This window comes from Marmota marmota, unplaced genomic scaffold, assembly GCF_001458135.2.
Source record: "Marmota marmota marmota unplaced genomic scaffold, marMar, whole genome shotgun sequence".
NCBI lineage: Eukaryota > Metazoa > Chordata > Mammalia > Rodentia > Sciuridae > Marmota > Marmota marmota.
The window spans coordinates 43,383,986-43,398,310 of record NW_025999990.1 but is presented as its reverse complement, the minus strand read 5'-3'; the positions used below and the strand labels follow the sequence as shown (position 1 = coordinate 43,398,310).

Sequence of the window (14,325 nt, the reverse complement as noted above, 5' to 3'; positions counted from 1 at the left end):
TATCAATTTTCTCTTCCTCAGGGCCGACAAACTTCAAACCTTTAGTCAACCATTTTTTCCAGTTTGCCTGAGAAATTTCTAGGGATAGGCAGCTTGAAACAAAAACAAGATAAATCAAAACAAGAACGCACTTTTTTTTTTTGAAATGGTCACCCATTCTTTTGCTCTTCCTCAGGGACGAGCAATTTCACTTACCTCCAAGCTTCAGAAGTTCCCCGCACGGGCCGCCAAATGCCGCAGTCTGGCTGGGCACAAATGCCGCAGTCTGGCTGGGCACACAATTACAAGCCACCACACAGCTTGTAGATTCAAACAGCAACTCTTTATTCCCGAACTCACACCAACCGTCTACAGTCACGTTCTGGGGAAATCCACGTTCTCTGCCCAAATCCACCTCCACTGGGCTTCTATCTCCAAAATATACTGTCTAAATCCCGTGAGAACTCAAGGGGAACTCAGGCAGCAGGATACACCCTATTCCCAGCAGGAATAATCTTAAACCTTAAACCTGGAACCTAAACCGGGAATGCCCTAATCCGCCTTGGTCCTTGAGCAAGGTCACCTACATTCAATGTCACTGCAACATAGGGTACGCTGGCAAGGAAATTGTCATACCTACTTGGCTAATGGCTCCCAGCAAAAGACAATAGTTTTTTAAATGAAATTTAAGACTTAACACTTATTTCAGTCCAACAGCCCTGATGGACCCTGAATTCTGAGGATATTTTCCTTTACACACCTCATATTTGTCCCTGCCTACCAAAATTAAACTAAACTGGCTCTGTACCTTAATCTTCCTAACGCCTCAAATTGACATTTTAGCCCCAAAGCCTAACTATTCCAATTACAGCACACATCAGATATAGGAAAGCCCCCCCAAAAATTATTCCCTTACTCACAGGACTTAAAAATATCCACCAGGATTGGCATAGGAGCAGAAGGATTAGGAACCTCTATTCACTATAAAAATAGTCAGCAGAGGTTTTTGCAGATATCCAATAGGTCACCAATTTGGCCTGTTGGATATCTGGACTCCCTGGCACTGTTGTCCTGCAAAAGAAGACAACAGACCTTTTTGAATCTGGGAATGGCGATTTTCATTACAATAAGTTTAAAAGTGATACCCATCTTAATATTTCTTTTCATAAGAAATTCTGCCTCACAGCATGTGTATTAAGTCCCTATGTTTTATTGTCTATTCAAATATAATATATATATATATATATTTTATGTTAAATGTGAAAACTGTATGTTACAACAATATGTCAATTGGGCTATATGGTAGAATCCAGGAAAAATTGTTATGATTCCCAAAAGGCCAGTAACCACCTGGCTCCCTATAAAATTAGTAATGTTTTCTCTGATGGCTAATAGTTGGCATTGTTATCTTGGTGGGGATAATTGCTTCTGTATCTACCTTCAGCAATTTCAAAATAATTTTACTGAGACTTGACAAACTCAAGTACAATTGTTCAGGAACTTTTAAGCAAAATTTAACAACCAAAAGACTCTATTATTTGGCTAGAATAACAAGATTTAGGATGGGCTCAGAGACTTCAATGTGTTTATAATGTTACCCAATTTCGTGTTACTAGTGTTCTACATAATACTACTGAGTTTCAATGGCAAAATGTATGTAATTACCTAAGGGAGCTTGATCCTTTTCATGATGCTTCTTTGGATGTGTTGAAATTACATTCTAAGGTTCTTGTCATGGTTAATGCAAAGGCATCTCCTTTTTTCTTTTTGCTTAACTTTTTTTCTGTTTGCTTAACTTTTTAAATTTTAATTTATTATATATGACAATAGAATGCATTACAATTCATATTACACATACATAGAGCACAATTTTTCATATATCTGGATGTACACAAAGTACAGTCACATCCTTCATGTCTTCATATATGTACTTAGGGTAATGATGAGCATTGCATTCCATTGTCTTTTCTACCCCTATACCCTCCCTTACCCTCCCTCCCCTTTTCCCTTTGCCTCATTCAATCCTCTCACGGCACCTCACCTCACCCCCACAGCATATTATGAATCAGCATCCTTAAATCAGAGAAATCATTCAACATTTGGTTTTGGGGGATTGGCTAATTTCACTTAGCATTATATTCTCCAGCTCCATCCATTTACCTGCAAATGCCATAATTTTATTCTCTTTTATTGCTGAATAATATTCCATTGTGTATTGCCACAGTCCGGCTGGGCAAAATAATCAGGAGGTGACAAGCAACTTGAAGGTTGAAGCGGGAACTGCTTTATTATATATACCTAACTGATTACACACAGCTTGACTCAATTAGCACCATCCAGATACAGCAATCAGCCAATAAGGAATCCCCACCATCTTAATGGCTCAGTGGCGTTGCCTCACAAAGCACTCCTCCTGGCAAACTGCCAGGCGCCATCTTGACTTGATCATGGCCCCCAACAGTGTATATATACCACATTTTCTTTATCCATTCATCTACTGAAGGGTATCTAGGTTGGTTCAACAGTTTAGCTATTGTGAATTGTGATGCTATAAACATTGATTTGGCTGTGTCATTGTAGTATACTATTTTTAAGTCCTTTGGGTATAGACTGAGGAGTGGGATATCTGGGTCAACTGGTGGTTCCATTCCCAGTTTCCAAGGATTCTTCATACTGCTTTCTATATTGGCTGCACTAATTTGCAGTCCCAACAGCAAAGTATGAGTGTGCCTTTTTCCCCATATCCTAACGTTTATTGTTGTTTGTATTCTTAATACCTGCCATTTTGACTGGAATGAGATGAAAGAGTAGTTTTGATTTGCATTTCTCTCATTGCTAGAGATGTTGAATATTTTTTCATATATTTGTTCACTGATTGTATATTTTCTTCTGAGAAGTGTCTGTTTAGTTCCTTGGCCCATTTATTGATTGGGTTACTTTTGTTGTTGTTGTTGTTGTTGTTGTTGTTGTTTTGGTGTTAAGATTTTTGAGTTCTTTATATATTCTAGAGATTAGTGGTCTATCTGACATACATGTGGTAAATATTTGCTCCCAAGAGGTAGAGACTATTCACCTCACCTTTCTTTTGCTGAGAAGAAGCCTTTAAGTTTAAATCCATCCCATTTATTGATTCTTGAGTTTATTTCTTGCACTATAGGAGTCTTATTAAGGAAGTCGGGGCCTAATATGACATGATGGAAATTTGGGCCTACTCTTTCTTCGAATAGATGCAGTGTCTCTGGTTTAATTCCTAGGTCCTTGATCCACTTTGAGTTGAGTTTTGTGCATGGTGAGAAATAGGGGCTCAATTTCATTTTGTTGCATATGGATTTCCAGTTTTCCCAGCACCATTTGTTGAAGAGGCTACCTTTTCTCCAATGTACATTTTTGGTGCCTTTGTCAAATATAAGATAACTATAATTATGTGGGTTTATCTCTGTGTCTTCTATATATACCATTGGTCTACAAGTCTATTTTGGTGCCAAAACCATGCTGTTTTTATTACTATTGCTCTGTAGTATAGTTTAAGTTCTGATATAGTGATACCACCTGCTTCACTCTTCTTGCTAAGGATTACTTTAGCTATTCTGGATCTCTTATTTTTCCAGGTGAATTTCATGACTGCTTTTTCTATTTCTATGAGGAATGTCATTAAGATTTTGATTGGAATTGCATTAAATCTGTAGAGTGCTTTTGGTAGTATAGTCATTTTGACAATATTAATTCTGCCTATCCAAGAACAATGGAGATCTTTCCATCTTCTAAGTCTTCTTTAATTTCTTTCTTTAGTGTTCTATAGTTTCCATTGTAGGATATTTCACCTCTTTCGTTGATTCCAAAGTGTTTTTTTTTTTTTTAAGGATATTGTAAATGGGGGTAGTTTTCCTCATTTCCCTTTCAGAGGATTTATCACTAATATACAGAATGCCTTTGATTTATGGGTGTTGATTTTATATTCTGCTACTTTGCTGAGTTCATTTACTAGTTCTAAAAGTTTTCTGGTGGAATTTTTTGAGTCTTCTAGGTATAGGATCATATTGTTAGCAAATAGTACTAATTTGAGTTCTTCTTTTCCTATCTCTATCCCTTTAACTTCTTTTGTCTAATTGCTCTGACCAGTGTTTCAAGAACTATGTTGAATAGAAGTGGTGAAAGAGGACATCCCTGTCTTATTCCAACTTTTAGAGAGAATGCTTTCAATTTTTCTCCATTTAGAATGATGTTGCCTAGGACTTATCATAGATAGCTTTTACAGTGTTGAGATATGTTCCTGTTATCCCTAGTTTTTCTAGTGTTTTGAACATGAAGAGGTGCTGTATTTTGTCAAGTGCATCTATCAAGATGATCATATGGTTCTTATCTTTAATTCTATTGATGTGATAAACAAACCTTGCATCCCTGGGATGAATCCCACTTGATCATGGTGCACTAACTTTTTGATATGATTTTGTGCTTGATTTGCCAGAATTTTATTGAGAATTTTTGCACCTATGTTCATTAGAGATATTGGTCTGAAGTTTTATTTCTTAGATATGTCTTTGCCTGGTTTTGAAATCAGGGTGATATTGGCCTCATTGAATGAGTTTGGAAGTGCTCCCTCTTTTTCCATTTCCTGAAATAAATTTAAGAGTATTGGTATTAGTTCTTCTTTAAAGGTCTTATAGAACTCAGCTGTGCATCTATCTGGCCCTGGGCTTTTCTTGGTTGGTTGGCTTCTGATGGTGTCTTCTATTTCATTGCTTCAAATTGATCTGTTGAAATTGTGCATATCATCCTGATTCAATGTGGGCAAATCACATGACTCTAGGAATTTGTTGATGCCTTTGATATTTTCTATTATATTAGAATATAAGTTTTCAAAATAATTTGTAATTATCTTCTGTATTTCTGTAGTGTCTGTTGTGACATTTCCTTTTTCATCAGTATGTTAATAATTTTGAGTTTTCTCTCTCCTTCTCTTTTGTTAGCATGGCTAAGGGTCTGTCAATTTTATTTTTTCAAAGAACCAATTTTTTGTTTTTTCAATTGTTTCTTTTGTTTCAATTTCATTGTTTTCAGCTCTGATTGTAATTATTTCCTATCTTTTACTGCTTTTGGAGTAGATTGGTTCTTTATCTAGGGCTTTGAGATGTAATGTTAAATTATTTGTTGACTTTTTCTTCTTTTAAGGAATGAACTCCATGCAATTAACTTTCCTCTTAGAACTGCCTTCTTAGTATCCCAGAGATTTCAAGATGTTGTATCTGTGTTTTCATTCACCTCTAAAAATTTTTTAATCTCCTTGGTGTCTTTTGCAGCCCATTGTTCATTCAGTAGGTGTTTAAGTAGCTTTTATTTCTTATTTTATCATTGATTTCTAATTTCATTCCATTATTAATATTTTTATATCTGCTAAGAATTGCTTTGTGGCATAATATATGGTCTATTTTAGATAAGGATCCATGTGCTTCTAAGAAGAAAGTATATTTGCTCATTGGAGGATGAAATATTCTATATATGTGAATTTTTAAGTTTTTGATAGACCTTATTTTATTTATTTCTATGCAGTGCTGAGAATTTAACCCAGTGCCTGACACATGCCAGGCAAGTACGTTACCACCACTGAGCCCCAACCCCAGCCCAAGGCACCTACTTTTAACAATGAATAGATTTGGGGCAATATGGCCAAATTGGAATCTCTTTCCTTAACCTTTTTAAATACTTTTCCACACATATTGCTGAATTAATCATTTTAACTATACTGCTGATTGTATTTCTGTTCCTGTTCTATACAATCTGTTGAGCAGACTGGAGAAGATCAAAACATCAGAATAATATGGTTCCAAGTTTAATCATGCTTTCTATGCTTCAAAGTACCCGAACTCCTAAGATCAATGAAAGTGCACCCTAAATTTGAAAGGGACACGATAGTTTTCCCAACACTAGCAAATCAGTTAATATTCATTCTTCTTATAAAACCTTTCTTCTCCCTATTCTTAATTTCTGTACATAAACAGTTTCTTAGGGAGGTGACCTGCCCAACCCAAGCTGCCTCCCAGGACACATCTCCTCCCACACTCTTCATCAAACTTTTTGAAAAGGAGAAATTCACTCAGTCAATCTTGAGGCTCCTCCCATAGCCTCAACCACCAGGGTCTCCATTTTCTCTCCCAGAACTCTGAAAAGAGGAAGCCCCCCCCCTACGTTACCCCTTCTCAGCAGCAAGCAGCCATATTTTATATCAACACCCCAATTCATTATCCCCTTTCAGAGTCTGGAATGAAGGATATGAAGAATAAGTCCAAGGATATTTCCTCTCTGCACCTGTTGACCCACCTGCTTTGTTGGGATAAAATTGAAGTTTTTGTCATTTAAAAGGCTGGTCCTCACCAGAGGGAAGGAACACAAAAAGAACTCACACCTGACTGGCACCCAACCCCCAACTCTAATGGATCAGCTGAATCCAATACAATAAGCCCTAGGATTCACCCTCCTGTCCCACCCTAAATGAATCCTGTATAACCCAAACCCATGCTTCAGCGTGCCACCATATTTCCACCCCGAAAATGAGCCATGTCATGTATTCGATTGATGACTCTGCTGCTTGCTGATCTGAGGTCTGCTTTCCACCTTCCTCATTTGTGTGTCATTTGTGCTTACAGGCTATAAAATTAAAAGGGTCCTTTCTACCATCAAGACTTAAAACACCTAAATGTTATAAAACTCAGGAACATTCTTTTCACATTAGGGCTCATTAACATCTTTTCCATTTGGAGGTGACAGTGAAGAGGAGACAAAATTCCTATCCTAGGAAGGGTGGGAAGAGTCTACAGTGACAGCCCTTTGCAGTCTCCAGGTTATTCTACACCTGATGATCCTCACCAAGGAGGTCACCTTAGCCCCATGCATCCTCACAACACATCCAACCAGATACTTTAAAAAAGGGAGGGAGGGGCGGAACAGGGAAGTGTTGAGCCCCTGAGCTGGAAAGCAGCCTATGTTGCCTTTGTGAGGGACTCTTAGGGCCCGGCACACAGGTCTGGTCTGGATATTTGTGGTTTGGAACACTGACCCTGAACTAGTCCCATCACCATGGTAACCTGGCCACCTTCACGTGCACAGCGTGTTCCTTTTCCTTCTGCTTTTTGCCACCGACCTTTTATCCCATTGGTTGCTGCTCATAACTTTGCTGCTAACTCGTTGGATTATTACGACCCTCAGCTAAATTTGCCTGGTAACAGACTATGCATAAAAAGCTTGCCTATGCAATAATAAAGTGGATCATCTCTGAAACTGGTCTCTAGAGGTCTCTTTCCGACTATGTCACCACACACCCTCCTCAGCTGTTTGGTGGGCTTCTGCAGACCGAGTGAGCCCACAGGGAAGAACATCAGAGTCCACAGAGAACCAAAAGGAGAAAGCACAGATTCTGTGGTGGACTTCTTTAGTAACAGAAAAAATCTGGAAGCTATTGCAAAGGCCACTATTGGATAGGAAACCTAAGGCTGTCACCAAAGAACAAAGGAGCCAAACAGACTCTAACTGCTCCCTTTCTCCCAGGAACTTTAGAGCAGATCTCCAAGATGTGGAGGTGGTTAACAGCACCGGCACTACCAACTGGAGTTTCCGACCCAGGGTCTGGGTCCCAGATGCCCCGTGATATCCTCTCCCACCTCACAAGAGCCCTGGTACTAATTTCTGTTAGAGTCTGTAAACAAGTCAGGATGGCGCCTGGCATTTTGCCAGAGAAATGTTAGAGTCTCTAAACAAGTCTGGATGGCGCCTGGCAAAATGCCAGAGGGAGTGGTTTGTGAAGTAACACCATCGAGCCATTAAGTGTGGAGATTTCTTATTGGTTGACTGATGTATCTAGTTTATGCTAATTAAGATAAGCTGTGTGGAATGTATAAATACCGCTCCTGTCCTACAATAAAGGGCTCCCATTCCTGCTGTATCAACGTACACAAGTTGTTCGTCACCCCCCAGCTATTTTGCCCAGCCAGCCGGGCTACCGCAAATTTCCAACCCTTTGAGATCCCAGGTGCTTTCCCCAGTGCTCCAGTGAACTCTTATGTGTCCACTACCTGCTCGCGTGTCAAGTATGCTGACATCCCAGGTGACCTGCCCCCAGCACTCCCACTGAGCCCCCAACTGCTCTGGATTTGCGCCTCCTTGACTGGAAATGCTCTGCGGCCCTGCACCGCAGTGTGCACTCCTTCCCCGCCCCTCCTTTGCATAGCCTAGGGAGCCAGAGCTTCCAGACCCGGTAAGACCCAGCCACCCGCCACCACAGTACAACGTGTCAAATGCCGAACAAGCACCTCCTCCCATGGCCATGGTCACTGGTGCCTGCAAAGGGTGTTCCCGGGATCTGTCCAGGATACCTGTCTGGCAGGCCTGAACATGCCCAGGGGCCATTTCTTGAAGACAACTGAACGGAGGCACTTGAAAATGGTCATGATAGCATCCTGCATCGTCATGAGAGACCTGAAATGCCATGCACGGGGGTTCCCTAACCAGGAGGTACTGAAGTTGACTCTGGTAAAGCTAGTGAGGCCAAGGCGGTGGGGCCGCGCGGAACATCAGGCCCAACGCAAAGCCTCACCTTGGATGAACCTCACCCTCCTCCTCCTTCCCTGGGGGCTCCGCTCCAACCTTGTCACTGGCCCCGCCCCCCATCCCCTCTCAGGTACTGGTTCTGTGTGCTGCGCCCCGCGTGGTGCTGCCAAGGCCAGAAGGAGGCTCGCATGCACACATCCATCCATTGGTCCAACGGCTGCAAGGGGGTCTCACAACCTCCTGGTGGGTGTGGCAGGACCAGTCGTCCCAGTGTCCGCCCACGGACAGTTGGTGTTGGGTAACCTTTCTCAAAGAGTTAAGCTACCTTTTAGTTCCTTTGTTCATCCTTCCTTCTTTTCCTAACCCTTCTCACAAAGGATCTGAAGAGGAACATAATCTGTATTTACTGGATGGGCCCAGACTTATCTCATTGTTTCCTTTCTGTTTTGTTCTAGGAACACTGGAGCCAAAAGAAGATGAGTCTCAGCCCAGTTCGAGAAGGATGGGTTCCTGGAGGGGGGCAAACCAGAAGTGAGGAAGAGTACAGCATTCCCATGAGATGGGTCAGGTAGGTGTCCACGGGGCCTTTCTTAGCCTCCATCATCTGTCATCACTGGCTGTAAGCGGGTCCCCTCTAGGCCTGGCCCCAGGGTCCTTAGCCACTAGACCCACCCCATTAATAACAACAACAACAAAAAAAAAAATGGAAGCTATTGCCAAGGCCGCTCTTGGACAGGAAACCTGAGGTTGCCCAGGGAACACCAGGCCAGGTGGAGAGAGGCCTTGCATGTGCCAGACTCAGGCCTGGGAGCGAAGGCAGTGTTGTAGACGCAGCCCTGTCATTTGTCTGCAGGGACCCCTGAAGACCTAATGTGGCAGAGCCAGATGGCTGCCTGGTCACTGGGCCAGGTCGCATTTTGGCAGGGAGAAAGGGCTGGGAGAGGGATGATGAAATAGCTCCCTGGTACCCTGGTGGAGTTCTTCCTCAGAGGAAGGCCCAGGAGTTACTGACGCTTGCCCTGAAGTCAGATGAGGGGCTCTGGGGATCCCCAAGGAGGGTTGGTGGCAGCAGTGATTCAACACAATGATTATGGGAGACGGAGGAAGGAGGAGCCAAGAGGACTTGGTGGTCCAGCATGGAGACTGTGGGAAGGACATCTAAAGATGGCAGAAGGTGCCTGCCGCTGGCCTAGGTGTCCCTCATAATCATGACAGTAATTGCCTTCTGAGCATCTGTGCACTTGTCCCTTGCCCTAACCCTCCAACTGGGAAGGAAGTCATCTGTCTTCCTGGGGAAGCTCAGTCCCACAGTTTGGGCAGAACAAAAGTGTTCGGGCGCATCATGAGGAGACAGTGCATTAATGGGCTGGGGGAGGGGAGCTATAAGAAAGGGCCTCTCAGAAGTAATTTATACAAGATTTTAAGCATTCTATCCTCTTGCCCACTTCTCTTCATCCCCACTCTGGAGTGTGACAAGAAGAGGCTTGCCCTCAAGACCTAGGTCTTAATCCAGGTTTTTCTCATGGAGCCTTGAGTGAATCACGGAAACTCTTGGGAGCATCTAGATTTGTTTCCTTTTCTGCAAACTGGGATAATTCCAGCCTTCCCCATGGATGCCAGGACAGAGGAGCTCAGAGGGGCTGGGCTAGTCACTCATCAGGCCTGGCCTAGCCTGGAGCTTCAGTCTCACCACAGAGTTCAAGGTGCTTGAAGGAGGCACTTTAGAACCTGTCTCTGCCTGCTTTGGAACCTGTCACTGCCTGCTCCCACCTCATCCCACTCTGCAGTGTGGTGGGGGTGGAGGTGGAAGCTGGTGTCCACCTTAGGAAACAGGTAATCTGCTGATGGATTCCACTGGTGACTGTTACAAAGCATGGCACAGAGGTCTTTGGGAAAGTCCTACAGGAAGGTCTTCTAGAGCACATTGGTGGTTTCCAAGAGCCAATGGAATCTGCATCAAGCAATTTTGGAAAGAAGAGCCCATGGTTAACAACCATCACAAAAAGCTGCATCAGATGCTGTGCTGTGTAGTGAGGAGTTGGGGTGGGGAACCACCACACACAAGGTTGTGTGTACTGAAGACATGAGCAGGGGACTAGGAAATCCATGAGTTAGATATAAAACAGAGACTTGCTTTTCCTTATGGAAAGGAAACAACAAGAACAAAAAGGCATGATTCAGTACCAATGGCAAATGTGTACATAAGGTACACACAGGTGCTGGTTTCTAGCTGGGAGCCATAGACAAGCCAGGCCAAGACACACCTTCCGGAGAGACAGCCTGTCAGATATTCCTCCCACTGTTACCCTGTCCAGCTGTTAGCGGGCACCTCTGAGAAACCCAAGGGAACTTCTCACAGTGTCCTGTGCCACCAGTGCAGGATGAAATCCCAGCTGTGCCCAAAACCACCTCAGCATGGTTCGTCCCACTGTGCCATTCCAGGGATGGAGAAGCTGCCTGTCTCTTCTAGGGCCGCTAACACTCTGGAAGGCTCCACCCTCCATGGGCTCCTAGAGTCTCCTTCTTACCTCAAACTGCAGCCAGTTCATGGCTATGTCTGGCCCATGATTGGCGCAGCACCACCTCAGGTCCTCCACTGCGTCAGCTGCTCTGATGCTCTGCTCTCAGTTGTGGTAAATGATTCTGTAGCTAAATCAAAAGAAGGAAACGCTGCTGTGTAAAAGGCAGAGACTTGACAACATATCTCTCTAGCCACAGCAGATCCCAAGGTCTCTACAGGCCATGCTAGACACAGATGAGGCACGGCTTCCCCTGGCTGGAGGAAGATCACCTGGCTACCAAATGCACAGATTCCCACCACAGCTTGGCTTCTGATAAATGAGCTTTGACCCAAAGCATTTGGTAGTGAGCTTTGCTCTGTGTTGGATAATGTCTGAAGGCCACGTGGGTGCCACCATGTGATCCCACTGAGTCAGGTCGAGTCAAGGGAGAGGCAAATGGATAGTGTAGAAAGCCCCCCCATCACCTCCAGATAAGCTGGAGATTTATGTCCACATATCAAACACTCTATTCGAAGACCTCCAGAGCAGTAGAACCCAGGAACAGAGGACACCACTGCCACCTTGGAACCTTCCCTAAGCAGCTTCACCCAGCAACTCCCAGGATGCAAGAGCATAGACCGTAGCTGGACCTGATGTTTTCACTTATGATCTATATGGCTGGCAAGTCACTTACCTTCTCTGGGCCTCAGTTGCCTCCTCTGTTGAGTGGACATAATACCCTCTGTTAAGGGTTGAACTATTCTCCTAAAAAGATGTGCTGGAGTCCTAAACCTGTGACATCCCAGTGACCTTATTTGAAAACAGGGTCTTTACAGGTGTAAACAAGGACATTATGGCTTCCCTTCATCCAAAGGGCTGGTGTTTTTTATAAAGAAATTTGGGCTTTTTCTTTTTCACAATGGGTTTGCCGCCAGAACACAGGTGTCGTGAAAGCCACCGCTAAATCGAAGCCAAACGGGAAAGGAAAATACATTAACATCGTTGTCATTGGACACATAGATTCGGGCAAGTCTACCACTACTGGCCATCTGATCTACAAATGTGGTGGGATCGACAGAAGAACAATTGAAAATTTTGAGAAGGAAGCTGCTGAGATGGGAAAGGGCTCCTTCAAGTATGCCTGGGTCTTGGATAAACTGAAAGCTGAACGTGAGTGTGGTATCACCATTGTCATCTCCCGGTGGAAATTTGAGACCAGCAAGTATTATGTGACTATCATTAATGCCCCAGGACACAGAGACTTTATCAAAAACATGATTATAGGCACATCTCACGCTGACTGTGCTGTCCTGATTGTTGCTGCTGGCATTGGTGAATTTGAAGCTGGTATCTCCAAGAATGGGCAGACCCGTGAGCATGCCCTTCTGGCCTGCACACTGGGTGTGAAACAACTAATCATTGGTGTTAACAAAATGGATTCCACCTAGCCACTCTACAGTCAGAAGAGATATGAGGAAATTGCCAAGGAAGTCAGCATCTACATTAAGAAAATTGGCTACAACCCTGTTACAGTAGCATTTGTGCCAATTTCTGGTTGGAATGGTGACAACATGTTGGAGCCAAGTGCTAATATGCCTTGGTTCAAGGGATGGAGAGTCACCTGTAAAGATGGCAGTGCCAGTGGAACCACATTGCTTGAAGCTTTAGATTGCATCCTGCCACCAACTCGTCCAACTGACAAGCCTTTGCGTCTGCCCCTCCAGGATGTCTACAAAATTGTTAGTATTGGTACTGAACCTGTGGGCCGAGTGGAGACTGGTGTTCTCAAGCCTGGCATGGTGGTCACCTTTGCTCCAGTCAATGTCACAACTGAAGTAAAGTCTGTTGAAATGCACCATGAAGCTCTGAGTGAAGCTCTTCCTGGAGACAATGTGGGCTTCAATGTCAAGAACGTGTCTGTCAAAGATGTTTGACGTGGCAATGTTGCTGGTGACAGCAAAAATGACCCACCAAAGGAAGCAGCTGGTTCCACTGCTCAGGTGATTATCCTGAACCATCCAGGCCAAATCAGTGCTGGCTATGCTCCTGTACTGGATTGTCACACAGCTCACATTGCTTGCAATGTGAAAGAAAAGATTGATCGCTATTCTGGTAAGAAGCTGGAAGATGGCCCCAAATTCTTGAAATCTAGTGATGCTGCCATCGTTGATAATGGTTCCAGGAAAGCCCATGTGTGTTGAGAGCTTCTCTGACTATCCTCCTCTGGGTCGTTTTGCTGTTCTAGATATGAGGCAGACAGTTGCTGTGGGTGTCATCAAAGCAGTGAAAAAGAAGGCTTTATTTGGGAACTAAATCCAAGTCTGCCCAGAAAGCTCAGAAGACTAAATGAATATTACCCCTAATACCTGCCACCCCAGTCTTAATCAGTGGTGGAAGAACAGTCTCAGAACTGTTTGTCTCAATTGGCCATTTAAGTTTAATAGTAAAAGACTGGTTAATGATAACAATGCATCATAAAAACCTTCAGAAGGAAAGGAAAATGTTTTGTGGACCATTTTTGAATTTTAGTGTGTGGTAGTTTTAAGTTATTAGTTTTTAAAATCAGTACTTTTTAATGGAAACAACTTGACCAAAAATCTGTCACAGAATTTTGAGACCCATTAAAACAAAAAGTTTAATGAGAAAAAAAAATTGGGGCTCAACCCATACTGAGGGAAGATGATGTAAGACACACATGGAGAGATGGCCAGGGGATTAGAGTGATGTGGCCATAAGCCAAGGAAGCCGAGGATTAGAGCTGACACCTGGAGCTGGAAGAGGCAGAGGGATCCACCCTAGAGCCTTCAGAGGGAACATGATCTAGCCCATACCTTGATTTCAGACTTCTGGCCCATAGAACTGTGAGATGATACATTTCTGTTGTTTTAAGCTGTCCAGATTTTGATACTCTGTGATGGCAGCCTAGAAAGTGACTATACCACTTCCCCAGGGTGACATGGAAGACTGAGACAAAGTATGAGCATCTGACCTACAGCCCAGTGACAAACATGCACAGAAGTCACTCCTCACACTGGTGAGCTGGACCCAGCCCTGGCCAGCTGTGCAGCACTGGACTGGTTATTCAGCCTCACCTAGCCTCAGTTTCCTCATCAATAAGATCCAGACAAGGCTACCTACTTTACAAGGCTGTCATAAAGATAAATTGAATGGTGGCACAGTAGCCGTGAAATAACTGTTGCTTTTCTGTTAAAAGATTGTAATCTCCTATTAACAAATCCTTACCTGCAATTCCTTACTCAATAGTTCTGCTAGATGGATGACAGTAATAGACTTCTACCAATGCTCT

At 43.4% G+C, this 14,325-nt stretch overlaps 1 pseudogene; it reads left to right on the top strand.

Moving 5' to 3' along the window:
- Positions 1-8,264: 8,264 nt before the first annotated feature.
- LOC107139345 lies at positions 8,265-13,670 on the top strand (annotated as a pseudogene).
- Positions 13,671-14,325: the final 655 nt, after the last annotated feature.